This window comes from Triticum aestivum, chromosome 5D (assembly GCF_018294505.1).
Source record: "Triticum aestivum cultivar Chinese Spring chromosome 5D, IWGSC CS RefSeq v2.1, whole genome shotgun sequence".
Classification (NCBI taxonomy): Eukaryota; Viridiplantae; Streptophyta; class Magnoliopsida; order Poales; family Poaceae; genus Triticum; species Triticum aestivum.
In genome coordinates, this window is record NC_057808.1 from 561,184,915 (window position 1) to 561,205,070 (window position 20,156).

The window sequence follows — 20,156 nt, forward strand, 5'->3', positions numbered from 1 at the left end:
TGAAAAATAGTATAAAGCTGTATGAATACGACATAAAATAATAAAGAAATAGAATACGGAATAATAGTAGTAGCGCGGGCAGTGAGACGCGCTACTAGTAATTACCAGTACCGCAGTTTGCTGGAAGCGCTACTACTAAGTTGATATAACAGCAGCGCGGGTGTGCAGATGCTACTGCTAACCTTTAGCTGTAGCGCCGTAGCAGTAGCGCGGCTCCCCGCGCTACTGCTAGGCCAAAAACCCGCGCTACTGCTAGGCTTTTCCCTAGTAGTGCTTTTTTGTATTGTCTTCCATTAAACCTCATCATTTTTTTAGTGTTTTTTGTAATACAGTCTTCAATACTAGATACCTAATAGATGAAAAGAACAATAAAATTAACTATACGATTTTAAAAGAACGAAATAGTTGGCGAAAATCACAAATCAAAGTAAAGGGCTCACAGGATCACTGGTTATTGGCGCGACGACGCTTTAAAACTCGGAGATCGGGAGATTGGCCTGGACTTTCCTCCCTGCCGGTTGCTGTGCGGTCGTTCCTACCTTGTGCCTTCGTGCTCGGCTGCTCGCCTGCTCCTACCCTCATGAATCTTGAAAATGATCTACAATGTAGGAAGTTGGAACGGAGTTGCTGGATAGGAGATTCTTGAGCAAGGAAAGGAAGGAGGATTGGAGGAACCCTATCCTGCCATGGCGAGGGCCGTCTGTGCCACACGAACAGACCAAGAGACGTCTCGGCGCTTCGCTCCTTTCGATGAATCGAATAGATTAATTGTTCTTTTCTTTTTGATTTCGATTTTGAGGGAAAGACTGCCACTATCGCTGGACGAGGCAGTTCTAGATCGGGGGGCTGCACCAGGTTGCCAGTTGCCAGGCCGAGCGTCTCACAAGCCCAATAGGTTAGATTTTTTTCAGAGGCCCAAAAGATTACATGAGTAGTAGATTTGGAGGCCCCGGAAAACGGGGGGCCCTGTGCAGGCGCACAGGTCGCACCCCCCAGGCTCGGGCCTGCATACAAGACGTTGGTCTGGTTCAAGTTAAGGCAGTTTTGCTCGTCACTGTTTGCGATAACGAGAGGCGTCTTGATCAGGAGAAAATGAAGGTTGAATTAGAATCATAATTTGCTGCTGTGCCAAAATACACAATGCATGCTTCAATAATAGAAAAAGAAGTAAAATAATTCCAACACATACACGTTTGAGCAAGGCATGCGTCAACTAGGTTGTTTCTTTTGGTTGCCACGTCCACAACAAGAATATACAAGTACATGATACCTTTTGATTGAGACTAACGGAAGAATCCTAATTGGTTACTACTTCTCATGATCAAGGCTATAGGAGATTTATGTGTTCGTGAGCTGGTTTAAATGGTGGGATTTAATGTCCTTGAGAAACATTGGATGGGGGCTTCCAGGAAATTATGTTTAATTACTTTAAGTATTTAAATTTTAATGATCGATTACTTGCTAATTTAAAGCTTGTGAGCAGATTAACTTCCTTAGGTGTTGGTCGAGAGTTAGAGATAAAGAAGTTTTTGTTCAGTCGACTTATTAGGCAAGTTGGAGTCGGCTAGCTGTACTGGTATATATAGTCATGTTACCCTCTTTGTATCGACCATGAATCGCCCGTCTTCGGGTGTCGCTGTTATTTATTTTGTATAAATTTTCGGTGTGGAAGTTACACTTGGCTCGAGGTCTATCGTTTCCGACGGGTTGCGTGCTGGTTACGTCTACTTCGGCAGGAGGTTCTTTGTGTGTCGAGGGATTGTCCGTTGGTTATCGTTACCCCATCTTCCGGTTACATGTACTGCTCGCGTAATTGGGAGATATTATCAGCTGAATTCAGAGGAGTACATTGTATTGTGAAAGATCGGGCCAAATCGGTAGCACGACGAGGTTATGCTTTCATCAGTTGGTATTCGGACCAAAGATTGTTCACGGTAAAATTGTTTTCTTTCAGTTACGACTGATATTTTTATTTATCATGAGAAATGATTGTAGTTCGCAAATAGTGATGGCGATGGAGAAGGATCCATTGCGTGCCTTGCCTTGGTACCAATGCTTTATGCGTGTGTGTGTCAGACCAGCTAGTTGTCCCATGTTAATTAATTGCTATTCCAGTATGAATTTTGTGAGTAAGACTGTAGTTGATGCCTTGAACTTGCCGTTGATTGAACATTCAGAACCATACGAGTTTTGGTTGACGGACAAGTTTGATCAAGATCATGCATCACGTCGAAGTAGTTTCCCTTTATGCGGATATGGTGATCTAGTCGTGTGTGATGTGCTTCCTATGCATATGCATGTGTGTTCTATACTGTTGAGAAAACCCTGGACAGACTTGAGACAATTAAGTTAGCATTATGATGGTGAATTTTCTTTTGTATGGAAGGGTCGACTTATACTACTTGACTCATATACCCTGGAGCGATACAAGGCATATCACCAAAGGCGTGATCATGCTCAGGAAGCAATTGATGTGAAGGTACTCAATGACCAAGACAAAGCAGGCATGGACATTCAACATGCTGAATTTTTGGCATCGACAGTTTCTGCGGATGCATATGCTGAGAAGATAGACTTGACGCCGAGGAGGGTTTCGTTTCAGGGAGGAGAGGATGATATGGCAAACACTAGATCTATTTGTACCGTCGACCACCATTACATAGAAGAAGTTGGTCTGGTTTAAGTTAAGGCCGTTTCGCTCGTCACTGTTTGCGATAACATGAGGCGTCTTGATCAAGAGAAAATGAAGGTTGAATTAGAATCACAATTTACTTCTTTGCCAAAATACACAATGCATGCTTGGATATTAGAAAAAGGAAGAAAATAATTCCAACATATACCGTTTGATCAAAGCATGTGTCAACTTGGTTGTTTCTTTTGGTTGCCATGTCCACAACAAGACTATACTACATGGACATGATACGTTTTGATTGAGACTACCGAAAGTATCCTAATTGTTTACTACTTCTCACGATCAAGGCCACAGGAGATATATGTGTACGTGAGCAGGTCTAAATGGTGGGTTTTGCTGTCCTTGAGAAACGTTGGATGGGGGCTGCCAGGAAATTGTGTTTAATTACTTTAAGTATTGAAATTGTAAGGATTACTTGCTAAGTTAAAGCTTGTGATCATATTTACTTCCTTAGGTGTTGGTCAAGAGTTAGAGATAAAGATGTTTTTGTTTGTTTAACTTATTAGGAAAGTTCGAGTATGCTAGCTGTCTTGGTGTATGTAATCCTGGTACGGTCTTTGTAAAAGCAGGTTATATTTTGGAGTTTAGAAAACGTCATGTTTCGACCATGAAGCGGCCATCTTCGGGTGCCGCTGTTATTTATTTTGTATAAATTTTCTGTGTGAAAGTTACACTTCGCTCGAGGTTTGTCTTTTCCGACAAGTTGTGTGCTGGTAACGTCTAGTTCGATTGCAGGTTCTTTCGGGTGTCGAGGGATTATTCGTTGGTTATCGTTACCCCCATCTTCCGGTTACGTGTACTGCTCGCGTAATTGAGAGATTTTATCAGCTGAATTCGGAGGAGTTCATTGCATCGTGAAAGATTGGGCCAAATTAGTAGAACGACGAGGTTGGGCTTTCATCAGTTGGTATTCAAAGCAATGGTTGTTCACGGTAAAATTGTTTTCTTCCAATTACAATTGATACTTTTATTTATCATGAGGAAAGATTGTAGTTCGCAAATGGTGATGGCGATGGAGAAGGATCCATTGCGCGTCTTGCCTTGGTACCAATGCTTTATGCGTGTGCATGTCGGACCAACTAGTTGTGCCCCGTTGATGAATTGCTATTCCAGTATGAATTTGGTGAGTGAGATAGTAGGTTATGCTTTGAACTTGCCGTTGATTGAACATCCAGAACCATACGAGCTTTGGTGGAAGGACAAGTTTTATCAAGATCATGCATCGCGTCGAAGGAGTTTCACTTTATGCGGATATGGTGATCTAGTTGTGTGTGATGTGCTTCCTATGCATATGCATGTGTGTTCTATATTGTTGGGAAAATCATGGATGGACATGAGACAATTAACTTATCATTATGATGGTGAATTTTCTTTTGTACGAAAGGGTCGACTTCGCCTGAGGTCTGTCATTTCCGATGGGTTGCGTGCTGGTTACGTCTACTAGGGCGGGAGGTTCTTGTGTCGAGGGATTGTGTACTACTAGCGTAATTGGGAGATTTTATCAGCTGATTTCGGAGGAGTTCATTGTATCGTGAAAGATTGGGCCAAATCAGTAGCACGATGACGTTGTGCTTTCATCGGATGGGGACCAGAGGAGACTTTGGTCGGCTGGTTCAGCCCAACATCGGCGACGGCTCTCGATGTCATTACCCTCCTTGTAGGCGAAGCCGACGTCCCTCCTATCCAGCCTCGACCACCTCCCGGAAGAGAGCCCAAAACCCGTCTTGGATTGGGCATTGACGGCCTGCACGTAGTACCCCTTCATTGGGGCGCCATCTTGGGAGGCTTGGGTGTTCGGGGGAGAGTTGCTATGGGTGGTGGAACCTACGTGGCAGGGGCTCCAGCGGCAACAATGGCGTGGAGGTTGGCAGGTGAAGCGCTGTCGCATCTACCGCGTCGACGACAGTTGATCTTGGCAGCATGGTGCAGCCTAGTCTTGGCGATAGATGCGTCTGAATGGACGAGCGCAAGGCGGCAGCGTTGTTCGTCGCCGTGGAGGCATCGATCGATGGCCGGCCTGGTAAGGATGATGTAGATCTCTTTTCTGGAGATGGGTCAGCGGTTCGATGGTGGTGACGGCTTCTAAAACATGTGTGTGTGTGGTGCATGCATTAGATTTGCTGCACCGAGTGTAGGCTCCTCATATGTCATGCGGGCAGATCAGCGGTGACCTCAGTTCTAAATGGTGGGAGAGAGGGCACTCCATATTGTCGAGTTGTTTGGTGTAAGTGGTGGCTTCGGATGGCTTGATGTATGTTATTGTCAGATCTTTGTTGAATAATTAATAAATATGAATGTATGCACCGACTGATGGAGAGGCCGGGGATTTAAATCACATTTTCGGAAAAATGTCACTAACAGAAGGCAATTTCCGGGAACCTCCAGATGGTGGCGTGCGCTCCGCGTTCAGCTACCGGTGTTGGCCATCTTGACCTTTTCCGCGGAATATTTTGGACTTAGACTGGCCATAGTGGGAGTAACTTCAAGAGTAACATCGGTTCCAACTCAGCAAATTTGCCTATGTGACAACGAGTTAATAAGGAGATGGGTGAATTGAGTAACTTAGCTAGTTATCGTAACATCACATATCCCAAGACGATACGAGTGTATAACGTAATAAATGAAGCTTTGCACGACACCACACATATGTTACTACCCACTATAGAGGTACTACCTACGTCCTGGTTTATTGGTCTCTATTGTATTCTTTGCCATATTTTGATCTTAAATTTAACAAACAAAATGTTCATGCATGTCATAAAAAATTATATCATTGAGAACTATGTTTAGATACGAATGGAACAATATAATTTTTGTTTGACATGCACTAACATTTTATCAGTTAAATCTTTGGTCAAAGTTTAGCACAAATTACAAAGGGGGCCAATAATCTAGGACGAAGGTAGTAATAAGATAGCCTAGAGTAGCGTGTATGTTATGGCTAGTCTCACTCATAGGAGCAGACTTTGTTATCCAGATCCAAGAAGGATGCTGTGCGCCTATAAATACCTATCTACTCTAGCTAGGAGTTCGATCTAACACAACCATCATATCCATATCCAGCCCAACAAATGGCGCCTCTCAAGGTGACTGTTGCCATGTGTGTCGTGCTGGTCCTGATGATCCAGCTGCAGGCGCCGGCGGCTGCGCAGGAGATACCATGCGACCAGTGCGGGCCGGGATGCGCCCAGGCGTGCAATGCGCAGGGCCCCTACTTCTGCAACAGCTTCTGCAACATCTTTCCCACCCTGTGCAACTACTGCTTCCTCATCCAATCCGGCTTGTGCATTCCCGAGTGCGCAAACCTCTGCAGGGTCAACTGCGAGTGATCGACCATGCAGGAACGCATCGACATGCATGGATTCGAGGGTGTCGATGAGCGTGCCTGCGTTGCCATTGTTATATTAGCTGCTCTATGTACAGTAGGTCGATGCCGGTCAGGCTGCATGCATGTATTGCGTGCGAGTGCCTCGACTTAGCATTTGATACCGTGTTTAATTTGCTACTATTCCCTTCACTCAACATATTACATATTACCATGTTGTGCATCCAATGCATTTATGTTGTACGCCCACCATTTGGTTATGAAAAAGACTCGTTTGGAAAATCACATATCTACCAAGGCAAAGTTCAGGTTGCACCTACTTGTGTATAGTTCATCTGGAAAGGTCAAATGTTCTCTTGTTTGGAAGAAACAAAAAAGAGATTTTTTTTCATATAAGGATAACACGAATCTTGATGCAAACCGAATGGTTTAGATATATGGTACGCTGGTATGGGGGTACTAAAAATCCACACTCGAAGTATTCCTATATGCACATCATATAATTATCGTTTCTACCAAGTGTTTGGTTGTATAAGTAAATCAAGTAACTCCCACGATAACCCACGTAGCCCTTTTAAAGATAAAGAAGAGAATTATTCCACGATCTTTACTTGTGTTGTAGGTAAGTTACTCTTTTAGTATATATGATTCCTATTAAATCTATTAGGCTATGAAATTGTTAGAGTACCGCATGGGTTCACTCCTCTCGAACACCAATTTGGGTTACAAGAATTTATACAGGGGAATTGCTCATAGAAGTTCAAGAAACCGAGGAGGAAGAGGGGTGGAAGAAAGGTAGGAGAAGCCAGGGGAGCCGCCAATGACGTGATCCTACGCGGATTCCTTCTTCGTTGCTTCCTCCCTATACTTGTAGCTCGTAGTAGCCGGTGATGCTCAACCAGACCCGGCTAGTGTGATATCCAAGGGCAAGCCCAAGTATATGTATGGGCTAGGGGAGGTCCCTAACACCCCCCTCCTTGAAATGCTGCTTGACCACAAGCTGACGCACCGAGGACCACCCGGTAAACATATATATGGGCTAGTAATGCATGCAGTATGTGCGGCTTCTACTAACGCACTACGTGTTGAACATCGCCCGGCACTCTTTTCACTCCTAAACAACCCGTGAAACCATTAATTATGTGTGATGAGTGCCATATATATGTTTGTTATTATAATGCACTTGTTACATTTTCTTTATAACTACTACTTTTTACTAGTAAGACATCATTGTAATGTGGTGTCTGTATATGTTGTATGTGGATCAATGTTAAAATTAGTATTTATGTATCCATGCATTTTGATGATGTGATCAAGGCGCAATATGCTGCAATAGCATCAATTTGAAATCAATTAATAGCAACTAGTCGTCAATCCGTGCATTCGCACGGGCCGGTTATGTATTATTTTCCATCAATCTATATTATGAACAACTATGCTTTTATGATATGAACCACTATAATTGAGATGTTCGTGAAGCATATAAGTTTAAAAACATAGAGATCTACAAATGGAGGTATGCATAAAGTTACACAAAATTAGAATCTAAAGCCAGAATAGTAATATGTTTTTATAACATAATATCACATTATATTTCTCAAAGTTCACTACATGAAGAGGAAATCATGCGTAAAACATATATCATAATAATATGTTTGTCGGTTTCACTTGGGAAGGATGTAGAGCCGCCTAATACACTGCTTATTTCCTCATGCATATGGTGTGATTTTTATTTTACATGTAACTATTTAAAATATATTTAAACAACACAATTCAGATAGTTGAGCAATGTGATTTTCATTTACCTAAATATTTGCCATGTACACTTAATTTAAATCAAATGACTTATGGTAATGAACTTATAAGACTCAAGCCATAGAACAGTATAATTTTTATGTGATATCTTTTAGTCAATGGATGACACACATAAAACGTGCAGGTAAACTTCTCTAACTTTGACACATATAAAAAGGATTCATTTCTTCTGGCTGCTAATACACGTGATACAGAAAATTGATGGCTAGTACTATGATCATACTACCCTACAACATCAGTCTCTGAACGGCAATGATGCAAGCTATCTTGATTCCTTTCGGATCCGATCTAGCAAGAAGCTAGCATGCTAGCTCATCCGGCAACATGCACAGGTAGAAAACTGACTTGTTTTGCCCTGAACATGCACGTACACAACCTCCTGAATATGCACTTGATCAATCCTTGCGGGTGGGGATGCAACACATGCGATCTGTTCATAAAAAAAAACCATTAAAGGTTGGAAGAAATAAGAATTAAAAGAGTGTGCACTGGACGGCAGGTGCTGATGCCTACATCCAATTTTGATGCGGCCGTGCGTAGACGTGATTGTAGTCTGGACGGATTCTTGAGAAAGAAGCCTCCCTGTATAGGTGCATGAGATATCAAGGCCTGATTACCCAAATAGAGAGACCTAAGAGAGAGAGAGAGAGAGAGAGAGAAAGAGAGAGAGAGAGAGAGAAAGAGAGAGAGAGAGAGAGAGAGAGAGAGAGAAACGTGAGAGATTGAGCTAGCACAAAAACAATATGATAGGACAGTAAAAAGAAGGTGTTTCTAATAATTAGAAAAATACGTGATAGAGATACGAGAGAGACGTGAAAAAGAGAGATACGTGAAATTAAGCCTTCAACCGTGACCCACTTGATGTAACGTGATGATATTGCCTCCCAGTCGTGATTATGCACAGTTTAATTAGATAGATCTTTTTTAGGTTTTTTTAGGGGCTTAATTAGATAGATCTAAATTGTAATATATTTCACAAAAAAATTAGGTTCTAATTATTCCTTTTTCGGATTACGATTAAACTAAAACCTTCGCCGATTAATATTTAAAAAAACTTATCTAGGTTCTATTTGTTCTTTTTTGGATTAAGATTAAACTAAAACCTTCGCTAATTAAAGTTAAAAAAAACTTATCCGAGTAGATCCGAACCATTATAATTCGGACCCACTAAATCAATGGCATCTATTTTCTAATTTTCTCTAATTAACGTGGAAATTTCTTGGAAATGCCTAATTAGTATTAGTAAGTATAAATATAGATACGTGATAGAGATAGGAGAGAGACGTGAAAGAGAGAGATATGTGAAATTAAGCCTTCAACCACGACCCACTTGATGTAACCTGAGGATATTGCCTCCGGGTCGTGATTATGCACAGTTTAATTAGATAGATATTTTTAGGGGCTTAATTAGATAGATCTGAATTGTAATATATTTGACAAAAAAATTAGGTTCTATTTATTCTTTTCTTGGATTACGATTAAACTAAAACCTTCGCTGATTAATGTTTAAAGAAAACCTTATCTAGGTTCTATTTGTTCTTTTTTGGATTAAGGTTAAACTAAAACATTCGCTAATTAACGTTTTAAAAAAAACCTTATCCGAGTAGATCTGAACAGTTATAATTCGGACCCACTAAATCAACGGCGTCTATTTTCTAATTTTCTCTAATTAACGTGGGAATTTCTTGGAAGTGCCTAATTAGTATAAGTATAGATATAGATGGCGGGCACCAAACACCGTGGCGAGCGGTGGAAAGGGCCCGCCATTGCTGCACAAAATTTCTGTGACGGGCGGTGGTGATAGCGCTCCACTGTAGATGGGCTACCACTGGCGGGCAGTGGTGATTGCCCACCAGTGAAGATGGGCTACCACTGGCGTGCGGCCGCCCGCCACTGTTTTTTTTGAAGGAGAATCAATTAATATCGCGAAGATACCAATTACACCCAGTCTCTGCACCAACAAGATGTCACAAAGACATCCAGGATGCACACAACCAAAGGAGAAAATTAAAAGAAAGGAAAAAAAGAATGATCTTGCCACAACGGTCGGCTCCTCTCAACAGCAGCACACATACCACCACCTAATACAACAACCGAAATACATAAAAGGTCTCCAAAAACAATGCCTCCAAGAAGGAAACAGTGCACAAGTGCCGTCGTTGCCCGATCCAAAATCTTGGGTTTTCATCCTGGAGAAAGGCCGCACTCTCAAAACAATCCCTCTAGCAAGGCAATCGCCAGACACAACCAATGAAGATCAGACCTTAGGTTTTCACCGGTACTCGAGGAGTACCACCAAAACTGAAATCCGCCAGTGCTGCCACCCCCACTTATCACTGCTACTCCCGAGACTTATCTGACACCTGGCTGACTCCATCGCCACCAAGGCTCCGTCCGTCTAGTTGATCCTCCTATCACGACCACCATGACCTTCTCCATCATTTTCTCCACCATGGAAATCAAGAAGCCGACATGTCCCAAGGTATCATCAACCAATAGAGCTTCGCACCATGCCCTCAGAACCTCGTAGGCAGATATGGACGTGCACGACTAGATTCTGTCCGATCCAGATATCCTGGGCAAAATCTCCAGCACCAGTTTCGGAACACGTCGGTGACTAGATTGAGGAGGACCGATCTTGGAGGACGTTTCCATGAAGCAAAAAGAGTACGAGGACCACCACCATAAGCATCATGGTAGTAGGCCACCATGGTGTCCAGCAGCATGCAGCACACATGTCCGCAGACTTGTACGGGCAAAGATCCAAACTAGCACGGCTTGAGGACGTGCGCCGACCGCGCCGCAACACCATGCGGTCACGAGCGACCAACTTGCTGCCGACCAAGAGCAGCCCCACCGATGGACGAGGAAGATGCCGTCGGGATCTCGCGGAGCTGCCCAGATCTCAGCAGCTGCCGCGAGATGAGATGCCCGGCCGCCGCCGTCATAGGATCCCGTGCGAGCTTTGCCGATGGTCCCCTCAGGCAGCGGGAAGATGAGGGGAAGGAGAGGCGGGCTCAGGAGTCATCGACGGTGGCGTTTCCCCCATGTAGCCAGATCGGGGCGACGCGGGGCGTGTCGCCAGATAGGGGCCGCCCGCCACTGTTGGCATATTAGTAGTGGCAGAGAGGCAGTTGCGGGCGCCCCTGAGAGCCTTGCTCGCCGCTACTAGGCTTTTTGAACTAAAGATGAGGACAACACCATGACCTAAAGACGAGGACAACACCAACTGAAACTGCATATCCAAACTTCATTGAAACCTGGCAGCGGTTACCTTCCCTTCTTCTGATCCTGCTTACTACTTATTGTCAAATGCATGGTAATTATGATAAAAGGCAAACAACAAAGATGCCACATCTAATAGTTGCCAAGGCCTAAATGACTTAGTAAACGAGTAATGTTGAATAAAGCTGATAAAGGAATCCTAGTCTTTTCTTTTCTTTGCTAGGATAATGAAGGCCGACGGGGTTATATAATTGTAATTTACGAACTAGGTCATACATTATTGAATTTTTTTATAAAAGGAGTAATATTTTAAAAAAAAATCTTTAGGTCATGGGATGTGAGGAATGGGTAGAGGATTTTCCCCAGCTGGTTATTTTTCCCTGGAGCGGTGTAGAGAGAGTTTTGGATCTGTCTGCTTAGATGGTGTAAACTTTTTTAGCCGTGTGATTGTTTATTTGCTGGATTTTCCCAGCAATTTCTTCTCCACGGAAATTGGTAAAGCTATCCTCATAATTCAGTCACTGTATTTCTTGATTATTCTATTATTCATTTTATTTTTACTGTTGCATATGGACTGTGTGCTTGTGAATTGTTGCAATTAGCAATGATGGGAACACACCATTTGCGCATAGATATGCTCATGTTTGCTCTCTTGATCCTGGTTATTTTTTGCTTAATGACCGACTGCTTGGTAAATTGTTGGATAGAGTTTGTTATCGTCACAATGCCAATACAGAGAGACTAGAGTGCTCCAAGTAGGCTAGCAGTTACTTTTTTTAATGCAATTGTCAGTGGTTGTTGCCCGTGTGTTGTATCAAATCTCGTAGCTAGTGTCCACTACCGGGAAAGGGCTTATAGGTGAACTCAAATTAGTGCCGGGCGAAGCCGGACACCCGCCACAACTAATTTTGAAAACCAGCAGCGGCGGGTGACAGGGCGCACCGCCAGTGCTGGTGGTGTAGCAGTGGCGGGCGCGCCCGAATGACCGCCATAGCTGGACTAGCAAAATTTGCTAGCGTGTTGAAACCTGCCACTAGCGGGCGTTGCTACCCACCCGCCACTGCTACTTCGTCTTAGAGTGGCGGTCATGGAATACACACAGTACAAACATAGTGGGATGACCCTCTCAAATTTTTTATTTTCCATATCAAGATGTTTGCAATGTGGGCAACAAAGGTACTCGTCACTTCCACAATGCAGTCACCCACGCAAAAAATAATAATCAAGAAGTCAGGAGTGGCGGGCATCCTGTATAGCCCGCCACAGAACTTTACCGCCTTTTTTGCTTGCCCGAAATTCAGTTAATGCCGCGAAAATAACAAACCAACTCTAAAAGTTGTCAAATTATAGAGCGGGGCTTCTGGTGACGTATATTACAGATGGAAAAAAAATTCAAGTCCAAAATATGTTATAAAATTGAGTTATGTGTGTGAGGTGGCCATTTTGAAAGTCTATACACTTGGTGGGAGAGTGTCCTGTTTGCACACGTTATGCATCCGGTTATGAATTGAGTCATCAGCCATGGAGGAATCACGAACAATCTAATATCAATGAAAAATACATATGCAGGAAGCAAAATTAACAGCCTGGACCCTGGAGAGGTAAATAGAGAAGTAACCGGGGATTAATATAAGAGATGCAGGCTCATGTCCGAGGTCATTAACGCCATCGAAGGGAAGGTGCTCCTGGATGGCACAGTGCGCTGGCTGGATCGTGACGCACATGTGCCCTACTCCAAGGGGCGGGTGGAGTAAAGCCGGGGCACCAGCGCCGTTACCTTCTGGAGTTTTTCTTACTTGGTCTTGTTCTGTTACAGCACTTCTCAAATGCTGGGTTTTCATGTCCAATCATGCAAAGTCCATCTGACCACACTTCGTGAGAGCAATCAATACAGACTTCGACAGAATCATAGCCATGTGCAAAAATCTGCAGGTGTCTTTTGATTTTTTTGTGAGAGTTAAAAGCTTTGTAGTTATTAACAGGATGATCAAGGGGATTTCTCTTCAGTGAGCATGGACACTGCTGTGGCGATCCGGACACTAGAAGCAACATACAAATCATCGGCTGAAGCTGCTGCTGTTGAATCCATGATTGCAAAATTGATTGACAAGGTACTACTGCTCTACACCCTAGGGTAATGAAAATCCCATCTATGTCACCCATTCCACAAACACACAACTGATACTTTAGATTGAGAAATTGGACACTGCAATATCCATGATAGTGAATAAACTATTATCTACATGGTGTGATGCACGAAGGTCCTTACTTGAAAAGTAAAGGCAAAGCAGTGATGCAGCGAGAATTGGGATTCTCACTTGGAGATCATTGCGAGTTATGTCAAGAGAATGGAAGTACTTCTGGAGCAGGCTTGCCTTGTATATGCTGCTTGCCCTGTATTTATCGATATTGGTCATTCATTGTCATCTGTAGTGGTCAGTGTCACTGCAGTATTACATTTCAATTTACTAGATATTTTTATTCTCAAGTAATTAACTGCATTTATGATTTGATGATGCTCAAAGGTCACATTGTTTGACAGGTTAGGATTTCTGCGATATTTGTGTTTGTTTCATTTCTTGTCCTTCTGAGTGTTTGCGAAGTGCCTGCTCATATTGATGAGATCAAGGTCGGGTTTTTCTTCTTTAAAATGGAATTGCAACATTATGGCCACTTCCTTCCTAATAGTTTTAATTGTAGAATAATTTCAACGCGGATTCTGTTGCTGAAAACAATAAGCACCAAAATCATATGAACATCAGGTATGTTTGTAACATAATGCTCCCTCCTATGCAGATATATTCCCATGAGGATTCAAACCGGCATTATGGGACATTGGTTTTCCTACTAGGCCACTTCCTATCCAGCGTCTCCTTCCTATTTCTGGTGTCCATTTCGTCGTCGTTGGTTTTCTACTCCCTGATTGGCCTCAGGAATGAGTTCAGCTTCCTTATGTACTTTATAATCACCATCTTTATGTGCCTATTGGCGAACGAAGCGCTCATGATGATTGTTGCGTACATCTGGCTTGAGACTTACAAGTGCATCTTAACCTTGATTTGATTATATGTGAGCTTCCATCTTGGTCTTCTTTCAAGTGGGCACACATATTGAATGAACCAACATTATTAAATAACCGTGGCTACTTCAAGTTATCATGATGCTGGTGGCAGGGTATTTTCGGATCCAAGACGCAATACCAGCGCCCGTGTGGAACTATCCGATGTCCTACATTTCATTCCAGACATATGCTGTCCAGGTAAGTTATATATGGCCATCTTATGTAACCTACATAAACCCTATGCTCATCTTGCTTTTACCGGATCAGGCGTGCTAACAAGCAATGCTGCTGCAGGGCTTGGTCCAGAACGAGTATGTCAGTACATCATTTGCAGTCGGGGCCACGAGGACGATACCCGGCGTGCAGGCTGTCCGAGGCTTGTATGGCATATCATCGTCGACGGGTGCCAAGTGGATGAATCTCCTTGTTTTGTTCCTGATGGCGATCGGCTACTGGGTCGTCTTGTATGTTTTGCTTCGTCTAGATGTGAGGAGACATGAGAGGCTTGGCAGGTGCTCCTGCTGGCCCAGCATCCACACCATTGCAGCTCCAAAGTGAGTTAGCCCTGAGCCACCGAGTGTGCTGATGTTGTAAGAAGGCTTTGTGTGTGTGTGTGTGTGTGTGTGTGTGTGTGTGTGTGTTTGGGTGTGTGACTGTTCATATGCATGTATACATGTGTGATAGCTTCCTAGGTAGGCATATCTGACGCATCCAAAGTAGAAGAGAAACATGAGGAGAATTGGGGTAACATATATACTGTATTTATCATGGTTAATTTGAGAATTGAAGAAATGAACCATGATTTGGTGATTTACTCTCTTGTCCATTCCTTTTTGGTACTCAGCATTGCTTCCTTTGTTGTCTTGTTGTCTCTCACACGTTTGATCTTCCTGGTTGGATCTGACTACATTGAAGGTCGAGTAGCGATCCTCTCTCGAAGGTGTTTTCTTCAAGTGTTGTAGATGATAGGGCTCGGCGCGTGCTGGGTTGTGCCAACATGCATTTCCATGTCAGTAGATTTGTGACATTGTAGACGATGTTGAATGTAGTTATTCATGCCTGAGATGAAGCTTGGCATAGTAGTCATTGAGCAATAACAGATTGTCTCTTCTCCTTAAATTTGTTCGTGCTTATAAATGTTGTTGGAGACGGTGGATAACTGAGTCAAGATATGAAGTGCATAAAAAAGTCAAGATATGAAAGGTTCTAACTGTGTAGGTGGAGAACAATCTCACCGGAGGATGATCTCAGAGGTGTCGGTGACATACACGATCAATAAAAGATGAGAAAATGCCATCCCAAATGAAAAATAAATCCATATATATAGACGAGGGGATCGTGACACTTCCACTTCAACCAAGAACCTAGTCTACACTAGTATAAAAGTTACGAGTTGCTGAAATCCAAACGATCTCAACCATCCGACACAATTAAAGCCAAGGACTCATGATGAATTTATTAAAAAGGTAAAAATGATGACACATGTGCAACCTAGTTTCCTGAAATCAGCAAATGATAGGAAACCTAGTGTATTGCCATACGCTTCCGCTAATCGACTATAGCGAGTTCAGTCTTTTATTTCTTCTTCTTGAGCGGAATGAGTTTGATCTTGTTGTTTGGCAGATTCCTCCGCACGCCCCTGAAAAACTTGACAAACGGATCGACAGAAGCATCACCATCTCGGTGTATGGTTTCAGTAAGCCTAAGGTTGTTGCACTTGAAACGCGCCATGCCCTTGGAATATGATTGGCGGCATTTCATCACCTCCTTTGTAGATTGGAAATCCGAGACCTGTTGAGCAGTGCAATGTTACGAGTATATTTTGGAATGGAATGCCAATATATTACGGAATGTTTCAAGTTATGGTAATTAGTTGTTGATGGAAGAAGTAGCAGCAGCACCTTGCAATGTCGCAAAGTGAGCTTCTGCAGGTTAGGCGAGTTGTACAGGTATTTGCGCAGCCCGAGGAAGTCGTCGTTGATACGGCACCCATCCAGAGAAAAGCTTGTCAGGTTCTCAAACTTGAATATAGGAAGATCCTCATGACTCCCAAAGAACAGCAACTGAAAACAAAAAACCCTACATGCACTCGTCTTATACTACTTTAAAAGAACGAAATAGCTGGCGGAAATCAAATTCGAAGTAAAGGGCTCACAAGATCACTAGTTATTGACGAGACGACGCTTAAAAACTCGGAGATCGGGAGATTGGCCAGGACTTTCCTCCCTGCCGGCTGTTGTTCGGTCGTTCCTGCCGTATGCCTTCGTGCTCGGCTGCTCGCCTGCTCCTACCCTCCTGAATCTTGAAAAGGATCTACAACGTAGGAAGTTGGAACGGAGTTGCTGGATAGGAGATTCTTGAGCAAGGAAAGGTAGGAGGATTGGAGGAAGCCTAACCTGCCGTGGCGAGGGCCACCAGTGCCACACAGGAACAGACGAAGAGACGCCTCGTCGCTTCGCTCCTCTCCGTGAATCGAATAGATCAATCGTTGTTTTATTTTTATTTATCATGAGAAAATATTGTAGTTTGCAAATGGTGATAGCGATGGAGAAGGATCTATTGCGTGCCTTGCCTTGGTACCAATGCTTTATGCGTGTGCGTGTCGGACCAGCTAGTTGTGCCATGTTAATTAATTGCTATTCCAGTATGAATTTTGTGAGTAAGACTGTAGTTGATGCCTTGAACTTGCCGTTGATTGAACATTCAAAACCATATGAGTTTTGGTTGATGGACAAGTTTGATCAAGATCATGCATCCCGTCGAAGTAGTTTCCCTTTATGCGGATATGGTGATCTAGTCGTGTGTGATGTGCTTCCTATGCATATGCATGTGAGTTCTATACTGTTGGGAAAACCCTGGACAGACTTGAGACAATTAAGTTATCATTATGATGGTGAATTTTCTTTGGTATGGAAGGGTCGACTTATACTACTTGACTCATATACCCTGGAGCGATACAAGGCAGATCGCCAAAGACGTGATCATGCTCTGGAAGCAATTGATGTGAAGGTACTCAATGACCAAGAGAAAGCAGACGTGGACATTCAACATGCTGAATTTTTGGCATCGACAGTTTCTGCGGATGCATATGCTGAGACGATATACTTGACACCGAGGAGGGTTTCGTTTCAGGGAGGAGAGGATGATATGGCAAACACTAGATCTATTTGTACCGTCGACCACCATTACATAGAAGAAGTTGGTCTGGTTTAAGTTAAGGCCGTTCCGCTCGTCACTGTTTGCGATAACATGAGGCATATTGATCAGGAGAAAATGAAGGTTGAATTAGAATCACAATTTACTTCTTTGCCAAAATACACAATGCATGCTTGGATATTAGGAAAGGAAGAAAATAATTCCAACATATACCGTTTGATCAAAGCATGTGTCAACTTGGTTGTTTCTTTTGGTTACCATGTCCACAACAAGACTATACTACATGGACATGATACCTTTTGATTGAGACTACCGAAAGTATCCTAATTGTTTACTACTTCTCAGGATCAAGGCCACAGGAGATATATGTGTAGGTGAGCAGGTCTAAATGGTGGGTTTTGCTGTCCTTGAGAAACGTTGGATGGGGGCTGCCAGGAAATTGTGTTTAATTACTTTAAGTATTGAAATTGTAAGGATTACTTGCTAAGTTAAAGCTTGTGATCATATTTACTTCCTTAGGTATTTTGCCGGAGTGTTGATTCATTTCAATTCCGACAAATTTGGGGCGCTCGATATGTCCTATTTTTAGCAAAGGTCATACCGGATTTTTCTGTGAATTTAAGCATGACTTGTGCTAGAATATGTAGGAAATATCGAGTCCCCAGATTTGCTAGAAATAGAATTAAACGACATTTTGAGTTGACTTTAAGTCTATCGGGGCTCCATACATGACAGTCAAAAAATCGGTGAGGGAGAGTCTCCACCATATATGAGAGAAGAAGAATGCCAACTGCTGTGGTCGGGGTAGCTTCTCCTTCTTCTCTTTGTGCTAGACCTTTTTTATGCACTAGGGGAAGGAGGAGTAGCAACCATCACCGAGTGTCGCAATATCAGAGAGGGAGTGCCCACCATATATGTGAGATGAGAGTTTAGGAAGGAAGACTCGACAGACCTAAAGTTAACCCGTTGTATATTGATTAATAGCGATGTGTGTGTTGAGTTTCCTGGTAGTTGCCTTCGATCGATTTTCAATTAATTAATGTTTCAACTATGAACATAGGAAATGTCTGACGAAGAAAAGGATTTCGGTAAGTGCGAATACTGCGAAGACCAGCGCGGCCCGTGCGACAGGCCTCACCTAGTTGGTGGTAGGCACTTCAGCATCAAGATGGATGAGACCTTCGAAGTGGATACAGTAAGTCATAACGAGAAGTATTTTTTCGTAATTAAGCATGACTTCTGCTTCTTTTGCTTCAACTTATAATTTTATTTTATCTTACTATTTTTACTAGCGTATCCCCTGCCATGCAAGAATGTATGTCTTGGATAAGGTTGGTTTCAGTAAAATGGAAACTATGGAGGTAAAGAGAGTTCAATTAAGGACCGGGCATGGTTATTCTTTCGCCGTAAAATTATACAATGCAGACATCTACACCTATTTTGAATGCAAAACTTGGAGAGCACTATGCAAGGCTTATGCATTTAAGCCTGATATGCTTATTATCACCTTTGATATTAGTCCAGAAGATGAAGTTGAAGGTAATATCGACATCTGGGTCGATGTGCAGACGCCTCCAGTTCTACCATTATTGGAGTTTCTCAATCATATTTATGTCTTGGATATTGTTTAAAAAAATTAGTTGACAACTAATTTCTACTGACAGCTTTCCATTCAAGCAAACATGTTCCGCGCTTAGTAGACATGACCTAGTACTGTTCCGGGGCTGAACTAAACTGCGAGGAGATAAGTCATTATGTTTCATGGCTTGAGGATCTTGATACTGTCAAGAAAAAAAATTCCTGGACATTAAAATATTACTACTCAAAACGTGCGGCCACTAGCGTGCGTATTGAACTACGGTCACATCTATTTAGGGAAGATGGTAAGATTTTTACTATTTGTCCTCAGTGCATCTTTTGCAAACATTATTTTTCAGGCTAAATTTCATTTCTAAGTATGTTACTATGATATTCTTCAATAGGGACTCCTGATGATAGTTGTGCCTCAATGGATCGAGCATAAAGTTCGCATGACAATGGTTAGCTTACGGCCAAGACATCATACATTGCACTTTAGTGCATTTAAGATTTCTCGAAGCGAGCAAGTCTTAATAGTCAAAGACTGGAGCAAAATTGTGAAGGACTGCAGCAGAGAAGTACTAGGGGGCAGCAATCAGAAGCACGGCCCACAATTAGGAGACATGTTCATCTGCATGCTCCAGTATGATGAAGCAGGAGTGCTACACATGTTCTATGCTATTTTACCTGAGAGAGAGTAGCAGGAGTGATTAGCTAGCTAGAATGAGTTTGAAGATGATGATGTGCTACACTATGACTATGATGATTAAATAGCTAGTGTTGGTGGTAATCACTATGATGATTGTTATTAGCTAGTGTTGGTGGTGATTAGATAGCTACACCATGACTATGATGATTAAATAGTGTTGGTGGTAATGACTATGATGATTATTAGCTAGTGTTGTTGGTGATGATATGATGCAAGAGTTTTTATATTAATATGATGATGATGATGATGAGTTATTATATCATTGGGTGAAAGAACCGCAGATTAGTTTCAAGTTAATCCATGAATTGGTCACTTAGGATCCATTCACTTGAAACTAATCCGCGGATCTTTCATCTAGTGATTTAATAACTCATTATAATGTAAAAAAATCCTCTAAATTGCTACTGTCTGAAAAATAGTATAAAGCTGTATGAATACGACATAAAATAATAAAGAAATAGAATACGGAATAATAGTAGTAGCGCGGGCAGTGAGACGCGCTACTAGTAATTACCAGTACCGCAGTTTGCTGGAAGCGCTACTACTAAGTTGATATAACAGTAGCGCGGGTGTGCAGACGCTACTGCTAACCTTT

At 42.5% G+C, this 20,156-nt stretch overlaps 1 long non-coding RNA gene and 1 pseudogene across 1 annotated transcript; one reads left to right on the forward strand and one right to left on the reverse strand.

Annotated features, from left to right (window-relative positions):
* The first annotated feature begins 10,691 nt into the window (after positions 1 to 10,691).
* LOC123126236 (ABC transporter G family member 3-like) lies at positions 10,692 to 14,676 on the forward strand (annotated as a pseudogene).
* A 733-nt stretch (positions 14,677 to 15,409) lies between these two features.
* On the reverse strand, positions 15,410 to 16,596 carry LOC123126237 (uncharacterized). The gene is made up of 4 exons (XR_006461611.1): positions 16,515 to 16,596; positions 16,274 to 16,431; positions 16,020 to 16,197; positions 15,410 to 15,909 (listed from the first exon to the last, which is right to left on the reverse strand). It is a non-coding gene; the product is annotated as an uncharacterized lncRNA (long non-coding RNA).
* Between the last annotated feature and the right edge of the window lie 3,560 nt (positions 16,597 to 20,156).